Below are 21124 nucleotides of genomic sequence, written 5' to 3'. Positions count from 1 at the left end.
AATAGTTGCTTCAAAAAAAAAATGGCTCCAGTTCTCCTTTCAGCATCTGGTGGGTTCACCCACACACTTCCCTGAACACTGAATGAAAACTGTCTCTCTGTGGCGCCTCTGGGATCCTCTGACAAACCAGGCTCACACCTGGCCCAAGACAAAATGCCTTGGCTTCATTGCAGGTGCATGACTTGGGAGGGACGTTCTACTGGGTGGTATAAGAGATGAGCTCTCCTCCTTCAGGGGATCTGGTGAGTGAGTGTTTGAGTAGAATACAGGTAAATGATATCATTTAAGCACTTATTCGCTGTACTCTACTCCCAGTCAATCTAGACAATGTGATACCCCGACTTCCTGGCCCACTTACCTTTCCATAGAACCACAATGCTAATATCATCTGCTCATCTCTAACATTCATCCTCTCTGTACTTGCTTCCAGAGCAGTGAGGTTTGATGGATCCAGGCACAGAGCAATGTCAACCTGGCCAACAACATAAGCTGTGGTCCCCATTTCTTTTTCCCATTACCTTCCTTATGGCTACTCACAGTGGTTGTTCCAATTCCTTCTCCTTCATTCTTTTCATGTTGCCCCTTGATATGGTTTGGCTGTGTGCCCACACAAATTTACCTAGAATTGTAATAATCCCCACATGTCAAGGGCAGAGCCAGGTGGAAATAATTGAATCATGGGGGTGGTTCCCCCCATACTGTTCTTGTGATAGTGAATAAGTCTCACGAGACCTGATGGGTTTATAAATTGGAGTTCCCCTGCACAAGCTCTCTTGCCTGCCACATGTAAGATGTGCCTTTGCTTCTCCTTTGCCTTCTGCCATGATTGTGAGGCCTCGCCAGCCATGTGGAACTGTGAGTCCATTAAACCTCTTTCCTTTATAAATTATCCAGTCTCAGGTATGTCTTTATTAGCAGCATGAGAACAGACTAATACACCATGACACTTCATTCTACATCCCTGAACAGGACACCTCTTACTTCACCAGGGAAAACAGTTCCAAATGTAAACTTGTCTTCTTTCTTCTGACTTCAGCTGCCTTCCAATCCATGCTCCACACTACAGCCACCACCACCTCCTCTGCAAATCCTTCTATGACTTCCCTTTGCTCTTGGGATAAAGACAAACTTCACGATGGTCTCAAATAGTGCTCCACTCAATGTGGAGTCCACAGACTAGCTATTGATTTTAGAACTGTTACTGTTCTTATAAGACGAGGTGCTCAATTCAGAATGTAAATCACACATGCACTACACATACTGCTTAGACTTTCTTCATGAAAAGAGCAGTATATTGCATTACATTCTAGAACAAGCTCCTTATCTCATAGTCCAGTGACACTTTGAGTAGCACTAGTCTCCAGGGTGCTGCATCCTCAGGGTATGATGGAGTATGATCTCTGCAGCTTTGTCTTGTATCCTAGTCTCTTTCATTCTCAGCAGTCCAGCCTATAGTAGTCTCCTTTCAGGCCTGCATACTTACAATAAACCACTGTCCATGCTGTCCCCTCTGCGTGAGATGTCCTTCCCTTCATTCTGCACCTAATTAGTGCCTCCTCATCTTCTCATCTCAGCTCATGTGTCACTTTGTTGAGGAAGCATTTCCTCCCTCCCTGACTTATCACATCCCCTATCATAAGTTCTCATAATACCACGTAACTCTTGTTGATAGCCTTCAATCTATCTCTCATTCATTTTGAAATAAATGTTTACCATATGGTCCTTGAGGAAGGAATCGTGTCTGTTTTGTTTATTCTGTTGTTTTTGTTTTGTTTTTGTTTTTTCCGAGACAGAGTCTTGCTCTGTCACCCAGGCTGGAGTGCAGTGGGGCGATCTCGGCTCACTGCAACCTCTGCCTCCTGGGTTCAAGCAATTCTCCTGTCTCAGCCTCCCGAGTAGCTGGGATTACAGGTGCGAGCCACCACGCTCGGCTGATTTTTGTATTTTTAGTAGAGATGGGGTTTCACCATGTTGGCCAGGCTGGTCTCAAACTCCTGGCCTCGTGATCTGCCCACCTCAGCCTTGCAAAGTGCTGGGATTACAGGTGTAAGCCACCGTGCCTGGCCTGAGCCACCACACCCCACCACTTATTCTTGCATCCCCAGTAGCTAGCCCAATTCCTGACAATATTTGTTAAATGAATAAATGAATGTATCCAACCAATGACCAAGACTTCACAGTTTATCCTTTGTAGCATCTCTCATACTCTTCTTCCCTTCCTTCTATTTGCATTGCCATTATTCAGTTTTACCATTTATTATTTTACACATGAATTAAAATTATTGCTTCAGAGAATAGCATGTCTTCCTACATTCAGGCTCTCCCTATATCCCTTATTACACCTCCCATGGTTCTTTGCTTATGCCATTCCTCTGTTCCAAAACCTTCCATGACATGCACTGCCAACAGAATGTAGCCCAGATTCTTAAGATTGACATCCAAGACCCTCCATAATCTGACTTTCATTGAACTTTCCAGGCTTTTGTATCTCATGGGTCTAATTATATCTACATCTTTGTTCCCTTCCAGCTTTCTATAATACTATACATTCTTCTGGTTGCTACCCTTATATCTCATTCTCTGAAAAAATTTTACTGTGTATCCAAGCAAGATGTGGTTACCTTCTGTCTTCTGGACTTGCAAATGAGTGAGTGGAACACATCTGAAACTGCCACGAGGCATCTCTGTCTTATTTCCCTCTCTGGACTCTCAACTCTCTGAGAGGTTTGATCTATGTGTTCTGTGCAGTCCTCAGTATGGTATTATATACATAGTCAGCCTGATTAGTAAGTATTTCATGAATGAATGAATGAATCTCTGTGAGAAGGTATTCTCTGGCTCTTTCTCTATATTTTTTACATTGCAGTTTCTGTAGTCAGGGCTATGTGTGGACAGTGTGCTGCTTCATAGCAACACAATGCCCAAACTCACAGACAGTTGCAAACAGCTAAGAGCATTCCCTCGCCACGTTAGAACAGCTTATTTTCCCTCTCAAGTCGAGAGAGCAAGATCCAGTATTTTTTTTTTAGCAAGATCCGAATTTTTTAAGTGCCTTTGTTCACTTGGCATTTAGAGGCACCGGGTGCACCAAGGCTATACACTCAGTAAATGCCCATTTTAATTATAATTTTAATTTATAATTATAATTATAATTTTCCCCATGTATAACTTCTATCTACAAAGATATTCCTATAAAATTTTTTATCCTTTTAGATTTATTTTTTAAAAAAACATTTTATACAAGGAGAAACTGAATAGAAATAAGTTATTATTATATTTAACAAGAATTTATGAAGATGTTTTTATGGCACATTACCAAATTTATTTGGAGAAACCTTTAGCATATGAAATGTTGAGGAGGTGCCAAGAGTTTAAGAATTCTCAAAAGTTTAAGAATTCTCAAAATTTCTAAATACACAGTTGCTTCACATATAGGCATGGTGGTGACAACCTATGTAATAATGATTTGGAAGATGTATTAGTTAGTCCTTGTTGCAATAATGCTGTGGAACAAACCACTCCAAAATGCAATGACATATAAACAGTAAGAATTTGTTTTTCTTGAATCTGTGGGTTAGCTGTAGTGACTCTGCTTGAGACCCCCAGATAGCTGGGTTTTGCTCCATGCTTTGGGTCTGTCTTAGTTCTGTTCACACATCTCACTCCAGGGTCTAACTATGGGGCAACAACTCCCAGGGCATGCAGTGGCTGAACCATACTCATTAAACACAAGAGGTGAGCCCAAACATGCAAGCCCATTTAAAGCCTTTGCTGGCATTACATCTGCTCACACTCCATGGGCCAAAACCTGTCACAGATATAATTTGTATTTACAGTATGCATGGATATTTCAAGTGGCGTGAACTCACAGAAGAATATTGTGTCTTGGACAATGTTACCATAACCTTTTCAAACATATTTGCAAACTTGACAAACTTGGTATAAGCTTTTTCACTTTTGAAAACTTTTTGAACTTGTGGAAGAATTTCTATGGGGAAAGAGAGAAATATACTAGGGAATTCAACTATTGCTATCACAGTGTTGGGAAATTCACTGACACCAGTTTGTAACTTGAATCTACAGGAAGAAATGAAGGAGCCAGAAATGACAATAAATGGATTAACCCAATGAACTCCATAAATATTTATTTTTTCCCCTTTCTTTTCTCAGCTTCTTTAAAAGATGTAAGATGATATAAAGTAATAATAATAACAATGTACTGTTGGATATGTAAGATATATAAATGTAATAATGGCAAAAATGGTGGGAGGGCATCAGGCATCATGGCCCATGCCTGTAATCTCAGAACTTTGGGAGGCAGAGGCAGGCAGAACACTTGAGCCCAGGAGTTCAAGACCAGCCTAAGCAACATGGGGAGACCCTGTCTTTCCAAAAATACAAAAATTAGCCCAACATGGTGGCATACACCTATAGTCTCAGCTACTTGGGAGGTGGGAGGATTGCTTGAGCCCAGGAGGTTGAGGCTGCAGTGAGCCATGATTGTGCCACTGCACTCCAACCTGGGTGACAGAGTGAGATCTTGTCTTTAAAAAAAAAATGGTGGGAGGGAATGGAGCCATATAGAATACAGTTTCTATATTTCACTGGAATGAAGTTAGTATAAATCTAAAGTAGATTCTGATAAGATGAATACCATAAGCTTTCGGGCAACTATTAACTAAAGAAATACAATTAGAGATTATTAACACAATTACATGTTACACTAGAAAATATCCACTCAATATAAAAGGAAACAGGAAAGGAAGAATACAGGAACAACAACAAAGAAACCTGTAGAAAACAAAAGGTAAATGACAGACATAAATCCTACCATATCAATAGCAAAATTAAATGTGAATGCATAAACAATTGAATCAAAAGGCAGATATTGTAAAACTGGATTTTTTAAAAGATCAAAATATATGTTATCTGTAGAAGACACACATTACATTCAAAGATGCAAATATATTCTAAGTAAAAGAGTGAAAAAATATATATCAGGCAAATGGCCAAAATAAGAATGCTGGAATTGCTATACTAATACCAGAAAAACATAGATTTTAAAATGAAAAATATTATTAGCTATAAAGAGGAACATTTTATAATTAAAGAAGATCACTCCATCAGGAAGACACAAAAATTGTAAACATATATACACATAATAAGATAGTACCAAAATACATGAAGGCCACTAACAGAATAGAAGGATGAAATAGATAATTCAATATTAGTTGAGGATATCAATACACTACCGTTAGGGCTAGGCATGGTAGCTCACACCTGTAATCCCAGAGATGTGAAAGGCCGAGATGGGAGGGTTGCTTGAGGTCAGGATTTGGAGACCAACCTGGGCAATATAGTGTGATCTCATCTCTAAAAACAAACAAACAAAAAAAGCCAGGTGTGGTGGTGTGTACCTGTAGTCCTAGCTACTAGGAAGGCTGAGGCAGGAAGATCACTTGAGCCCAGGAGTTCAAGGCTGCCACTACACACCAGCCGGAGTGACAGAATGTGACCCTGTCTCTAAATAAATAAATAAAATAAAAATTAAAAATACCCTGCTGTAAATAGATGATAGATCAAGTAGGCAGAAGATTAACAAGGTTATAAAAGACTCGAACAACATAATAAATTAACTAGACCTAGCAAACATTTATAGAATGCTCAACCCAACAATAGCAAAATATTCTTCTCAAGTGCATATAAAACTTTCTCCAGAATAGATCATATGCTAGGTCTTAAAAAGAGATATTGAAACCCTCATACATTGCTGGTGGAAATGTAAAATGGTGCAGCCATTTTGCAGGACAGTTTGAGGGTCCCTCAAAATGTTAAACATAGACTTACCCTGACCCATCATTTCAACAGCTAGATTTATACTCAAGAAAAATAAAAACCTGTGTCCACACAAAAACATGTACAAAGATGTTCATGGAAGTGTATTTATAATACCAAAAAGTGGAAATAACCCAAATGTCAATCTACTGATGAATAAACAAAATCTGTCAATGAAATATTATTCAGCCATAAAAAGAAAATAAACTATTGATATAAGTGACAGCATGGATGACTCATGAAAGCATTATGCAAAGTAAAAGAAGCCACTCACTGAAGAACATGCTATATGATTCCGTGTATATGAAATGCCCAGAATAAGCAAATTTCTAGAGACAAAAAGTAGATGAGTGGTTGTCCAGGGCTGAGAAGGTTGCAGAGAATGGGGAATGAGTGTAATGTTTTTCTTTGGGAGGAGGATAAAAATCTTCTAAAATTGGATTATGGTAATGGTTGCACAGCTTTGTGGGTATAGTAAAAACCATTGAATTGTATATATGAAATAAATAAAATTAAGGTATGTGAATTATAATTCAATAAAACTGTTAAAATTACAAATTTTATGCTTTTCAATTGGAAAATTCATCCAAAATTACAAATTCTTAAAAGAATGCAACCTAGCTAGGAGTGGTGGTGGGCACCTGTAGTCCCAGCAACTTGGGAGGCTGAGGTGGGAGAATCACCTGAGGCCAGGAGGCCAAGGCTGCTGTGAGCCATGATCACATCACTGCACTCCAGCCTGGGCATCTGAGTGAGACCCTGGCTCAAAAAAAAAAGCAGCATAACAAAACTGACCCAAGGAAAAAAAAGAGTATCTAACAATCCTGTGTCTGTTCAAAAAACTGTTCGTGTGTGTGTGTGCGGATTTTTTTTTTCAGATAGGGTCTCACTCTGTTGCCCAGGTTGAAGTGCACTGGCTGATCACAGCTCACTGAAGCCTTGATCTTCTGGGATCAAGCAACTATCCCTCCTCAATCTCGTGAGTAGCTGGGACTACAGTGCGTGCCACTAGGTTAATTTGTTTGCTTGTTTGTTTTGTTTCGTTTTTGTAAAGACAATCTTACTATGTTCCTCTGGCTGGTCTCAAACTCCTGGGCTCAAGCAATCCTCCCGCCTCCACCTTCCAAAGTGCTAGGATTACAGGGATGAGCCACAGTACCCATCCTAAATGCTTCCTGATGAAATAATATGCCAGTGTCTATAGTCTTTCTTAAGGATTAATCAAGCCTCTGGATCCAGTTGTGACTTTACAGGAAATACAGAGGACAGAGGAACATGCTGAACTGCATCATGCATATGTATTCAGCAAAATCCCTGTGGTGGGAAACTCTACAGGTCAAATGGCCTGGATTTGGAAAACTACAGGCCAAATGACCTGACAAATTTAAGGGTAATAAAGGGATGAAGGCTGAGCTATAGATTAAAAGGAACTTGCACGTCATTATTAAAACTGGGCAAAACTAAAACATACTGTCTAGGGAGTCAAACTCAGGTGGTGCATTTATATAGAAATTTAAGGAACAGTTAATTACAAAAGTCAGGAAGAGTCATGCCTCTTGGAGGAGAGATTGGGTTATGATTGGTTCGGGACACATGGAGGGACTTCAGGCAAAGTTTTATTTCTTAACTTTTGTGGAAATGACAAGGGTGTTTGTCTTACAATACTGTTAAGCTACAAATTTGTCTTTTGTGTTTTCTGAATCTGTGTCTTATTTTACAATAAGATGTTTTTTTAAATGTGGCCCAGCATGGTGGCTCACACCTGTAATCCCAGTGATTTAGGAGGCCAAAGCAGGAGGATTGCTTGAGGTTAGAAGTTTAAGACCAACCTGGGCAATATAACAAGACTCTGTTCCTACAAAAAAATTAGCTGGGCATGCTGGCAAGCACCTGTAGTCCTAACTACTTGGGAGGCTGAGGCAGGAGGATTACTTGAGCCCAGGAGTTCGAGGGTCCAGTGAGCTATGATCATGCCACTGCACTCCAGCCTGAGTGACAGAGTGAAACCCCATCTCAAAAAAAAAAAAAAAAAAAGGAAGGAAGGAAGAAAGAAAGAAAAACACATCTAGGAATAAATATAACAATGAAAACAAAAAAATTGTTTACAAAAATTTTACACATAAAACTAAAAAAGTTTTTTGAGAGAAATCAAATCAGACTTAATTAAATGGACAGATACATCATGGTCATTGATTGAATAATTCAATATTGTAAGTCAATAATCTCCAAACTTCTATTAATTCAATGAAAGAGCAATCAAAATTTCTTTAGCTCGTGTGTGTGTGTGTGTGTGTGTGTGTGTGAATTGACAAGCTAAATCTAAAATGCATACTAAAATTTTGAGAGAATATTAAGACATTGTGAAAAAGTAGAACAAATATGGAGGAAGTCCATCAAACGGCAAAATTCATCAAAGCTATAATAATTTAAACAATGTGATATTGGCACAAGAATAGAAACAGAGCAATGAGACAGAATAGGTTCAGACACTGACCCACACATATATAGCCACTTCATTTATGAAAAAGCTGACACTACCGTGGAGAAAGGATAGCTTTTTCAATAAACGTGATGTCGATGTTCTCATGGAAAAAATTAATTCTGATTCTTCTATTACCCTGTACACAAAAATCAATTCCAGATAGGTTGTTGATCTAAACATGAAAGGTAAAATAATAAAGCTTCTAGAAGCACACTTATGAGACATTTTAATAATCTAGGGGTAGGCAAATATTTCTCAAGCAGAAAATAAATCTTAACTATAATGGAAAATCTACATACATTGCAGTGCATTTAAAAGAAGAAATACTGGCCAGGCACAATGGCTCATGCCTGTAATAGTCCCAGCACTTTGGAATGCTTAGGTAGGCAGATCACCTGAGTCCAGGGGTTCCAGACCAGCCTGGACAACATGGTGAAAACCCATCTCTACAAAAAATACAAAAAAAAAAAAAAATTAGCCAGGCATGGTGGCATGCATCTGTAGTCCCAGCTACTTGGGAGGATAAGGTGGGAGGATTGTTTGAGCCCAGAAGGTCAAGGCTGCAGTGAGCCAAGATCATGCCAATGCACTCCAGCCTGGGAGAGAGAGCAAGATTCTGTCTCAAAAAACAAAAAAGAAGAAGAAATATTAAGCACCACTAAAGAGTCAAAAGGCAAGCCAAAGAATGACAGGAAGTCTTTTCAAAACCTATTTGTGACAAGAAATTGATTCCAGCTTATGTAAGAATCCATTAGGGAAAAAAAGACAGTCAACTCAACAGCAAACATGGGCAAAGCTTGAACAAGCACTTTGTAAAAGAGAATATCCAAAATAAAAGACATGAAAAGGTGCTAATTTGTATTTCCCTAATGAAGGAAATGCAAATTAATTAATGTAATTAATCAAAGTTTTAAATGAAAATTAATTTATTAATCAGGGAAATGAAGATTAAAACCATAATGTCACACCACTACATCCCCACCAAAATGGTTAAAATGCAAATGCCAGAGCTAATGAGGATGTGGAGCAACTGGAACTCTCATGAACTTCTGCTAGGAGAGTAAATTGGTGTCAGCACTTTAGAAACTTCCAGCAGTGTGCATAGCCTACGATCTGGCAATCATACTTCTAGTATATGATCAGGATATGTGTGAACATATGCATTCCAAAAGGTGCAAGGAAAAATGTGTAAAGTAGCACTAGCTGTGCAACCTCAAACTAGAAAAAATTCAAATGTCTGTCAAGAAGAGAATAAATAAATAAATTGTGACAAATTCATAAAATGGAATATAATGAAAGTGAATGAACTCTTTCTATATGCAAAAATATGACTGAATCTCAAATTTAATGTTGAATAAAAGAAGCCAGACACAAGTGAGTGCATATTATAAATTAGCTATCTATTGCTCCACAACAAATTACCACATAACTTACCATCTTAAAACAATAAACTTTGATTAACTCAGTTTCTGTGGGTCAGAAATGCAGGTGTAGGGTAGCTGAGTGTTTCAGCCTCAAGATTTCTCTCAAGGCTGTAATCAAAATGGTGGCCAGAGCTGAGGTCTCATTTAAAGACTCAAACGAGGGAGGATCTGCTTGTAAGTGCACTCCTGTGGTTGCTGGCAGGATTCAGTTTCTCCCAGGCTGTTGGACTGAGGGCTTCATTTCCTCACTGGCTGTTGGCTGGTGACCTCCCTCAGTTCCTTGCCCCATGGGTTTCCCTATAGGACAGCTGATGACATGGCAGCTGTCTTCCATTAGAGCAGCAAGCAAGAGAACAAGAAAGGGGTTTTTATAACCCAATCTTGGAAGTGACACCTTGTCACTTTTGCCACATTCTCTTTTGTAGAAGTAAATCACTAGTTCCAGCCCATACCAAGAGGAGAGGATTATACAAGGACATTAGTACTAGGAGGTAGCCATCATCGGGACTCATTTAGAACCTGCCTACTACATGACATGATTTTATTTTTGAAGTCCAGAAATAGGTAAAATAAATCTATACTGATAGAAGTTGGGATTATAGTGAATCTTGGTGGGGCTCAGGGTTGCTGGTAATGTTCTGAGTTTGGAGTGCTAAGGTCCAGTCACACTAGTATACTTTATAAAAATTCACTGATTTAAATTACTTCTAATTTTTGTATTTTTCTGTAGGAATGCTAAATTTCTATTTAAAAGCTTACTTAAACATAGGCTGTTATGGTGGCTCATGCCTATAATTGCAGCACTTTGGGAAACTGAGGTGGGAGGACTGCTTAAGGCCAGGAGTTCAAGACCAGCCTGGACAATATAATGAGACCGCTTCTCTACAAGAAAAAACAAAACAACAAAAAAGTAAAGAATTAGCTGGGCATGGTAGTACACACCTGTAGTCCTAACTACTGGAGAGGCTAAGGTGGAAGGATCACTTAAGCCCAGGAGTTTAAGGCTACAGTAAGGTAAGATTGTGCCACTCTTCTCAAGCCTGGGTGACAGAGCAAGACCCTGTCTCAAAAAATAAAATAAAATAAATAAAAACAAAAATTTACTTAAAAAATAAAGAGTTCACTTTGGGAGGTTGAGGCAGGTAGATCACTTGAGACCAGGAGTTCGAGACCAGCCTGGCCAACACGGCAAAACCCCGTCTCTACTAAAAATACAAAAATTAGCCAGGCATGGTGGCACACGCCTGTAATCCCAGCTACTCAGGAGGCTTTGGCTAAGTTTTGTATTTTTAAATTTAAAAAACAGTTAATGTTCTCTTGCAGAGGCCCATCCTGCTGATAAGCAACTTTCATTGCTCCTGTTCACTAGTCACTTCCCCTCTTCTGGGCCAGGCAGTAAAATCCAATCCCAATTTGTACTCTGCCTCTTAAAAATCTAATAAATTTAGCAAAAGTGCAGGCAGCACTGTTTATGTTTGGAAAAAATATGGGCTGAGGAGTGATATGTTTTGGCTGTGCCCCACCCAAATCTCATCTTGAATTTCCACATGTTGTGAGAGGAACCCTGCGAGAGGTAATTGAATCATGGGGGCAGGTCTTTTCCATGCTGTTCTTGTGATAGTGAATAAGTCTCATGAGATCTGATGGCTTTATAAGGCAGAGTTTCCCTGCTCAAGCTCTCTCTTTGCCTGCTGCCATCCATGTAAGACGTGACTTGCTTCTCTTTGCCTTCCACCATGATGGTGAGGCTTCCCCAGCCACTGGAAACTGTAAGTCCATTAAACCTCTTTCTTTTGTAAATTGCCCAGTCTCAGGTATGTCCTTATCAGCAGTGTGAAAACAGACAAATACAAGGAGTCAGACCCCGGTTCAAATCCTGGTTTTACCACCTACTGATTGTGTGGCCTTAGTTTTCATTTTCTTCATCCGTATTCTTGGTGTGATCAGAGGACAGCATTGCAAACTAACAGCTGGAAACCATACAATATACACGTATTGTAAAATAACCTGAAGTTCCCCCAAAGATTTGTACTGATTTGTAATTGCAACATCTGTTCAACCTTCATGCTCATTTTCGCCTGACTCCCAGACCTTTGTTCATCCACACCCAGACAGAATGTTCCTGAAACATTCTCTTAGGTTTAACATTGGGCAGACTGCTCTACTTATCTCCACACATCTTCATCCTAAAATAACCTTCTTTTGATTTGCCTCAGAGAATATACTCACACTAATACCTAAGGAAGTTTTTTGCTTCATTTTCTCCTCCAGTATTTTCTTTTAGAAATCAGTGTTTAATCAATAGGGAAAAGGTTAAACAAATTATGCCATCTCCATTTTATGGAATAGTATGTAGTCAATAAAACAGCAGCAGAGGATGTGGGAGGCAGATGAAAGTCTTGGCAGAGCTGGAAGGGAAATAGGACGCTCCATTTTCATTCTTGGGCAAGAAGTCTTTACAGTGACACCCAGATCACTCTCCAGCCAGGGACACAAAAATTTCCTCCTAGCCTCTGCCAGCTCACTTGACCATCCACCCATGGCAACTACGACAATAAAGAATATCTTTCTGAAAACTGTCTCTATTTTTGTATTCTGGCAAACATAGCCGATGTGCAGTGATCTGGTGGGCCTTGGGTGAGGGTGTGTGTTGCGGGTGGGGTGCTGTTCTGGTGTGGCTGGAAGAGCCCAGGCAAAGCCTCAGAGGAGGAGCTGTCATGTCCGGAGTGTTCATCTGTCTGGCAACCCATCTGAACTGAAGCATGAGGTCCCTGCTGGCTAGGCATCTTCTCAGAGGGGAGGTCCTCCTCACAGAGTCCTTCCATGGTGCCTGGATTGGTGACTTCATGCAGAACAAAGGGATCACCCATCTCTCTATGGTGGGAGAATTCTCAGAGCAGCCACACGGAACCTGCAGGAAAATGAGAGAGTAAGGGAAAGATTGATGGATTGAGTGGGAAAGGAAAAGGGGTGAAAAAGAGAAAGAATGAGGCAAGAGAGAGAAGGTATTAGAATGTTCCCATCACATTTAACATGTCTCCCATTGTGTCTTCCCCTGCCCACCAAACTTGATCCAGACCACACGACTTTGTGCCTGACCAAATCAGTGTACATCACTTGGGTGCTATCCCGACAGGGGTGTGAATGGCTTTATATGTGAATGCAACCATAACATCTGAATGCACGGATATTGTCAGACCAAGCACTGACCTGTTTGGACAAGGTATCTTTGTGGCTTTTTCTAGCCATGCTAAATGACAGTATGTCAGATCTTGTCCTGGATGCAAACTGTTCACTCATCTGGGTTGAGTCACCATCGTGTGGTCTTCGTGAACTTGGAGGAGTCACAATAAATAGCCCCCAGGACTCCTGTAGCCGATATGAACCATGCTGAGGGCTTGGTGGTCCTGGACTAGCCTGGGAACCCTACTCAGCAGATGCCAGAGTGTCCAAACGCATCCCAGTGCTTCCTCATCCTCATTCACAGCTGCGTTGTCTGGGACAAAGGTTTAAAGGGCTGAGTGGAGCAATATCTCTCAAAGATTTCAAAGAGGGTGAGGCTACCAAAGAACAAAGCAAAGGTGGTGTGGGGGCCTCCATAAATGTGCAATGAAAGAAGCCACAGGAGCCACCTTTTGTTCTAATGCTGCCCTTTCCTCCTAGAGGGGTGAAAGAGTTAGGGCAGTGTGGCCCCTCCTGTCTGCCCCCAGCCTGTCTACCTGACCTCACTACTGCATGATAGTCGTAGAAAAGGCACCTTTAGCTTCCACTGAGTGGGGCAGGCTTGGAGAGCAAACAAAGACTAGAGTGTAGGGAGATTAATTTCTGGCTTAATGACCTATTTAATAAAACTGAATACCCATCATTGAATTTGATTTTTCCAAATTGAAATTTAAAGTACTCAGTCACCCATTAGAAGAAAAGCCAGGACTAGAGACCTCAAGAGATGAGACTCCCAGACTGTGGTTTTTTTTCATGTACCTGAGGCTCAAGGACTTCTCACCAAAGGAGAGTTTGTGGCTTGAAAGAGCTCAGGGAATGCCCTTTGGTGACATAGACAGTCATTTCTGTATCCCATATCTTTTTTTTTCTTTAATGCAACATACAAATTTTATTGAACCAAAGTAACAGGTAAAGTCAAACAGGCACTTAAGAGAAAAACTGACGGGAAGAGCTTTTATCTTAAACATTTTACAGTAACCTACTTGCAGTTGCATTTAACTGAGCTCTGTTGCTGTGAAAAATACAGCTCATGCACAGGTATGGATGAAAGATTTGTACGTTTCTCAAGTATTCACTGAATACTACCTTATATACACATATACATTAAATTTGAAAAAGATTTGACGATCCCCAGATAAACTTCATTTTTGTTGATCTTTTGGAAGAGGTCCTCTGAAGAGAAGAATATGTGGTTCTGGCTCATGAATCATGTAATGAACCCGGCCTAGACGCCGTTGGACGCAAGTCTCCTCCACTCCTCTTCAGACATCAGATGAGTTTTAGGTACTTGTTTGGAAAGTTCTCTGGGTAACATAACATGCTGGTACTTGTAGTGCTCATCAAAGTACTTGTCCGAGTAATAGATCTGCTTCTGGGCCATCCTGCTGGCACACTGCAGGAAATGAAATGAGAGAGCGCTAAGAGGGGGCACAGCAGGCAACATGTCCCCATCCGGCCAAGGCAACGACTCGCCAGAGACTAACTGGATACCGTATCTTTGCAGATCCCCACAGACACATAGCAGATGAAGCAATCAGACAGGATTTTTTATGCTCAGGGAGCTAATATGAGACCTGTCCCCAGTGGAGATGGGCACGTGTCCAGGAGAGGTGTTTCAGCGCTGTGCTCCCTCCCCTTCCCCAATGCCTGTCCACATGGGAAAATGTAAAGGCAGAAAAGCTAACCAGCTGAATAATGGTGGGGGACGATCTTTTTACTAGGGAAACTTGTTAGTGCTTTGTGCACAAACCCAGGGCTCACAGAGGTATTAACCCAGGCGCTATCATTCAGTTTGCCAGGGTTGTACAGAAAGCGCAAAAGTTGCACCTCAGCAGGTGTCACTGACATTGAACACACAGGAATGGGACTCCCTGGAGTTCTATACCACCAAACCTCACATTTCACACTAATGTCAGGGCAACCAGTGCGTGAGTTGGCAGGCACCTTGGGAGGAAAGAGCCCTCAGCATCCTCATAGCCCAGCTTCCTCACAGCCCAGCTTCATGGACCACAGATTTATTTAACATAGCATAGGCAAGTGGATGATTGTTCTAGACTGTCACTAGTTTTATGTCAAACCATATCACTGAAGTCCATTCAAAGCTCTCTTTGTAGCAGCAAACACACATGAAAAACATTTGCAGCTCTTGTTGCCTTTGGATATATGCATTCCCAGAATAAACCCCTTCCTATGAAACTAACCTTAGCACTTAGCCTGGGCAGAAAGGAATTCTAACTCCAATACCTTTCAACATGCAGTTAAGAATATACTAAAACTTAGACAGTCATATGCTGCATTATGACTTTTCAGCCAAAAATGGATGGCAAATATGATGATTATAATGGAACTGAAAAAGTACACAATCATGTTTTATGATTGTGTCCATGACATTACTGTATACTACTATAGACTTTATAAACACTATACATACACCTCACATGTCTGTGGTAATGCTGATATAAAAAAAAACCCTACTGTTCTAGCTATGAATGTATAACACATACAATTACATATAGTATATAATACTTGACAATGATAGTAAATGACATGTTACTAGTTCATGTATTAACTATACTATATGCTTTTTATTGTTATTTTATAGTATACTCCTATTCTTTTAAGTTAACTGTAAAACAGCCTCAGGCAGGTCCTTCAGAGAGTATCCAGAAGAAGACATTGTTATCATAGGAGATGACAGCTCCATGCATGTTATTGACCCTGAAGACCTTCCATTAGGACAAGATGTGGGGGTAGAAGACAGTAATATTGATGATCCTGACCCTGTGTAGACCTGGGCTAATGTGTGTTTTCATGTATTTGTTTTTAACAAAAATTTTTTAAAAAATTTAAAAAAAAGTAATAGAAGAAGTTTGTAGAATAAAGATATAAAGAAAGAAAATATTCAAAGTATTTGTGGTGTTTGTTTTTTTGTTTTTGAGACAGTCTCATACTGTCACCCAGGCTGGAGAACAGTGGCTTAATCTCGGCTCACTGCAACTTCCATCTCCCGGGTTCAAGCAATTCTCCCTGCCTCAGCCTCCCAAGTAGCTGGGATTACAGGTGTGTGCCACCACGCCCCGCTAATTTTTGTATTTTTAGTAGAGATGGGGTTTTGCCATGTTGGCCAGGCTGGTCTCGAACTCCTAACCTCGGGTGGCCTGCCTGCCTTGGCCTCCCAAAATGCTGGGAATACAGGTGTGAGCCACCGTGCCCAGCCTTTTGTGTGGTTTTTTTTTTTTGAGACAGTCTTGCTCTGTTGCCCACACTGGAGTGCAGTGGTGTGATCTCAGCTCACTGCAAGCTCTGCCTTCCGGGTTCACGCCATTCTCCTGCCTCAGCCTCCGGAGTAGCTGGGACTACAGGCGCCCACCACCATGCCCGGCCAATTTTTTTTTTTTTTTTTGTATTTTTAGTAGAGACGGGGTTTCACCGTGTTAGCCAGGATGGTCTCGATCTCCTGACCTCATGATCCGCCCACCTCGGCCTCCCAAAGTGCTGGGATTACAGGCGTGAGCCACCGCACCCAGCCAGTCCTTTGTGTTTTAAGCAAAAAATACAAAAAGTTAAAAAAAAATTAAAAGTTTATAAAGTAAAAAAGTTAAAGTAAGCTAAGGTTAATTTATTATTGAAGGCATTTTAAAAATTAACAAATTTAGTGTAGCCTATGTGTACGGTGTTTCTAAAGTCGACAATAGTGTACAATAATGTCCTAGGCCTTCTCATTCACTCACCACTCACTCACTGACTCACCCAGAGCAACTTGTAGTCCTGCAAGCTCCATTCACAGTCAGTGCCCTATACAGGTGTACCATTTTTAATCTTTTATGCCATATTTTTACTGTCACTCTTCTATGTTAGATACACAAATACCATTGTGTTACAACTGCCTATAGGATTCAGTACTGTCACATGCTGTATAGGTTTGTGGCCTAGGAGCAATCTGCTGTACCAGATAGCCTAGGTGTATAGTAGGTTTTACCATCTAGGTTGGTGTAAGTGCACTCTGTGATGTTCAAACAATGATGAACTCACTTAATGATGCATTTCTTAGATCCGATCCCCATTGTTAAGCATGTATACATGCACACAATCATGTTTTAAGTCCCAGGATATAGCTTGTATTTTCTAAAAATAACCATAGCACTGTTTCCAGTCCCTCATTGTCTTCCAGAACTTTGCTACCCTCCACCAAATGTTGAAGACATATTACCTTTCCTTTAGAGTCAGGTGGAATCCATTGCTGTCTCGGTGAATAGAATGCAGCAGACATGAGTGCCTTCATTTCCTAGAGCTCCTGCAACAAAGTGCCATAGATTCGGTAGCTTAAAAAAAAAAAAACAGAAATGGATTCTCTTACAGTTTCTGAGGTTAGACATCTGAAATCAAGGTGTCAGCAGGGTTGGTTCCTTCTGAAGCTGCTTAGAACAACGGAAATTTATTTTCTCAGAGTTCAAGAGGCCAGTAGTCAGAAATCAAGGTGTCCACAGAGCTGGTTCCCAGCTTTCCCTGGAGGCTCCAAAGGAGAATCTTTTCCATGCCTCTTTCCTCGCTTCTGCTGGTTGCCAGTAATCCTTGGCATTCCTTGGCTTGTAGATCATCATTCCAATCTCTGCCTCTACTGCCACATGACATTATCCCCCATGTATATCCTGTGTCTCAATTTTCCTCTTCTTATAAGGAAACCAGTCATTGGATTAAGGCCCATTCTAATGCAGTATGACCTCATTTTAACTTGATTATATCTGCAAAAATGTGATTTCCAAATAAGGTCACCTACACAGGTTCCAGGGGTGAGATTTCTAAGGTTAGGTCATAAAAGAAAATCCCTCTTCTGCCTGAATCTCTCTCCCAATAGATGATCACCATTGGAACCCAGCTACTATTTTGTGGGGAAGCCTAGAACACATAAAGAGGCCACATATAAAAGATCCAACTGACAGCCCCAGCAAAGGCCCCAGCCCACAGCTAGACATTTAAGGGAACGGGCCTTCAGATGATTCCAACCCCAGCCTTTGAGCTGTGCCAGCTGAAGCTCAGTAGAGCAGGGAGGAACCACCCCCACTCACCCCTGCCCAAAAATGCAGATTTGTGAGCAAAATATATGTAGTTGCTTTTTTAATCCACTAAATTTTAGAGTGGTTTGTTATGTAACATTCAATTACCGGAACATTACCCAACGTCCACAGGCCTACCTGAGACATTTGGAATCTCCTGTGGTAGGGTCACCTTTTGTCATGCGATCACGACCTGGTGATCTTGCTATGGATTTCTTTTGAGTTCAACCTTCCTTCTCTCTGGACATAGTATGAAGCAGTTTGGCTAGATACATAGATGTTACCAGCTTCAGCCTGGCTTAAGAAAAGATGTAGCTAAGTACTGAAAGAATTTAACTACTTCTTTTGCTGGTAAGGTAGCTCTCCGGGCCTCTAGAGGACCAACCAGTGGCACAGAAGTGTAACTCTGACACTTACTAGTTGTGTGATCTGAGCCAAATTCCTCAAATTCTCCAAACTTTATTTTCCATCCGTAAAATGGGCATAATGATACCCATCTCATTTATCTAAGCTTGTAGCTCAAGGTCTGGCTTATTTTAAGTGTTCAAGAAGTAATAGGTGACTGTTTTAATTGAAAGTTAAAATGTTCAAAATTTTTTTTCTCTTAATATGTAAAATAACCTCATTGATGGAGGTTGTGTAAACTTGCAAAACACTTCCATACTTAGTAACCAACTGTAAGACTACGCTACTCTGCAATCTGGATTTTTCAGCATCAAGTAAGGGACAGTAAATATTTATAACAGCAACATAATCCTTGTTGCCACAGCTCACAAGGGCCTATTTATTAAAACAGGTGGCACTAAGCCAAGAGTGACTATTAAATTTGTAAGTTGAATTTTTTTGAATAGCGATAGCCCCCTTACTAAGCAAAAGAAGACAAAAAAAAAAAAAAAAAAAAGCCCTACATCTAACACTTGGGAATTTCTAACTAAATAGTTTCTTTTTTGTGATGGCAAGATTTATCCCTTATAATAGAAACACACGTGAGACCGTGAGACCATGAATCCATGGTATGGGTTTTAAGACTGCAGAATTAGCTGGACTTAGGGAGCACTTAGTTGATCCTCGGATCTCAAGTGGGGGCCAAATTTAATGCTTCTGAGTAATGTTATTTTTATATATGAGATTCTATTTACTATTTACTAGTAATTTTTTTCAGCTTTGTGCATGCATGGAAAACTCAGTCATTTTACAAATTGCAACATAAATAGCAATTCCATCCACACAGTTTTTGGCAGAAAGAAGTTTCTTTCCACAAAGTCCACTCAGTTTTGCTTGTTTTATTCTCCTATTTGCCAGTATATACTAAGGAGAATCCATTCTTATTGATATTGCTGGCCTTTTTAAAAGATCCTTCCCACTTGCCTCTTACAAACTGAGGCTCTACTGACAAATGGATTTTTCTCCCTGCATTCTGTGGAAAGCTTACAAATGCTGAAGGCTAAGTGGAAGGCAACCAAAACCCAAATTCACAAATGTGTGCACTTGAAAATGTGCAGTTGGAGTCAATCCTTTGTCTGGAGCCCAGAGGAAAATACTCGATTCTGTTGCTAGGTGGCAATGTTCCTTTACCAAAAGGGTGGTTATTAGCGTCCGCTCTAAAACAGAAAGGAAAACGCTGCCTTCTTGACCCATCCTTAGCAACTTTTTAACCAGACTTCTTGGTTTAATACCACAAAGAGACATCAGTAATGTCAGAAATTCCAAGATTGGAGTGCACAAACGAAAACTTATTCCCCTGGTCACTGTACACTGCAAAACTCTAAAGCACATGGTTGCTTCCAATGACTGTAAAAATCCTCTCTGGGCTGGGACTAGAAGTGTATTCCAGGTCTTAGTGAACAAGTGATATAATCTCACTTGTCCAATGATCAGTGGTATAGTATTAATTTTATTTATGAAAAAACAGCCCTTTCATTGAGGTTCTTTTTAAAAAAAGGAGTTTCTTCCATCCGATTATCAGTTAGGGTTACCAGATTTAGTAAATCAAAATACAGGACAGCTAGTTAAATTTGAATTGCAGATAAACAATGAATACACTTTTTAGTATAAGTATGATCCTTGCAATAATTTGCAACTACTGATACTAAAAAAAGTATTTGTTATTTATCAAAAAAAGTTCTGAATGAGTGGGCCTGGTACCTACATTTTAACAAATACGGTGTTTTCCGTACAGATAATTCTCAGATCACACTTTCAAATAGCAAGAGTCTGAAGCTGTGGGATCATGAATCTCCTTGAGAATCAAGTCTTTTCCCAGAAAATACTCATATAAACTCAATACTTTCACACAACTTCAGTGAAAGAACTGAAATTCAGAATTGGCTAGAGCCTACAAACCTCATGAACCCCAAGTTAAGCACTAGCCTTAGTAATCCCATGTGGTTTACTGAAAAGCTTGGCTCTTCCACAGAAGTGAGAGGAGAACAGGCTCATTTTGAGCCCTCCCACTTGGCCTACTCTTTGTCCTTCCCAACACTTCTCAGCACAAGGAGAGCACTTTTTTTTTTTTTTTTTTTTACTTTCCAAAAGAAATGATCCCCTGCAACAGTATGAGTTCCCTACTTAAGTGACATGCTTTTTCTTTAGTGCCTCCCAGTTAGCTCTGTAAAAGGATTGTTTGGAAATAGGGTCTGCCTGAATGAAGCCTAGAGGCTGTAAACAAAATTCATCTTCATCAATGATGCAGGTAAACAATTGTGGGCCAAGCTGAACCACAGAGAGGTCATCTTAAATGCCCATCAAGCCATAAAAGGGTAGCCAGGAGATTGAAATTTTACACCTGTGTAAGGCAGGGAAGTAATACTGAAGTTAAAATAAAATAGCAGGCTCATACACTTAAAGATGGTTATTAAGCAGAGGTTGTCACCTTATCTCTGTGAGAACCAGTCTTGCAGATGCCTTGAGAAGAAGGAGTCCCAGCGTGAGACTCTGAAGGCCTTGGTGTGCTGACCCTGCAGCAGGGCCGTTGCCCACTACACACTAGCTTTGGGTGGGAGGTGTAGAAGTTGCAGTGAAGTCCCACACTCACGGAGCAGCTGTGGTGCTGAGAAAGTGTATTAGAAGGCATAGGTTGTGTTCAGAGATAAGGCACCCATGATACC

General features: G+C 40.4%; 1 pseudogene; it reads right to left on the bottom strand.

The window, feature by feature from the left end:
• Positions 1-13814: 13814 nt before the first annotated feature.
• On the bottom strand, positions 13815-17531 carry LOC100936694 (cyclin-dependent kinases regulatory subunit 2-like; annotated as a pseudogene).
• Between the last annotated feature and the right edge of the window lie 3593 nt (positions 17532-21124).

Source organism: Pongo abelii, chromosome 13 (assembly GCF_028885655.2).
Source record: "Pongo abelii isolate AG06213 chromosome 13, NHGRI_mPonAbe1-v2.0_pri, whole genome shotgun sequence".
NCBI classification, from domain to species: Eukaryota; Metazoa; Chordata; class Mammalia; order Primates; family Hominidae; genus Pongo; species Pongo abelii.
Note: the sequence above shows the minus strand (reverse complement) of the source record. Positions and strands in the feature narration are given on the sequence as shown.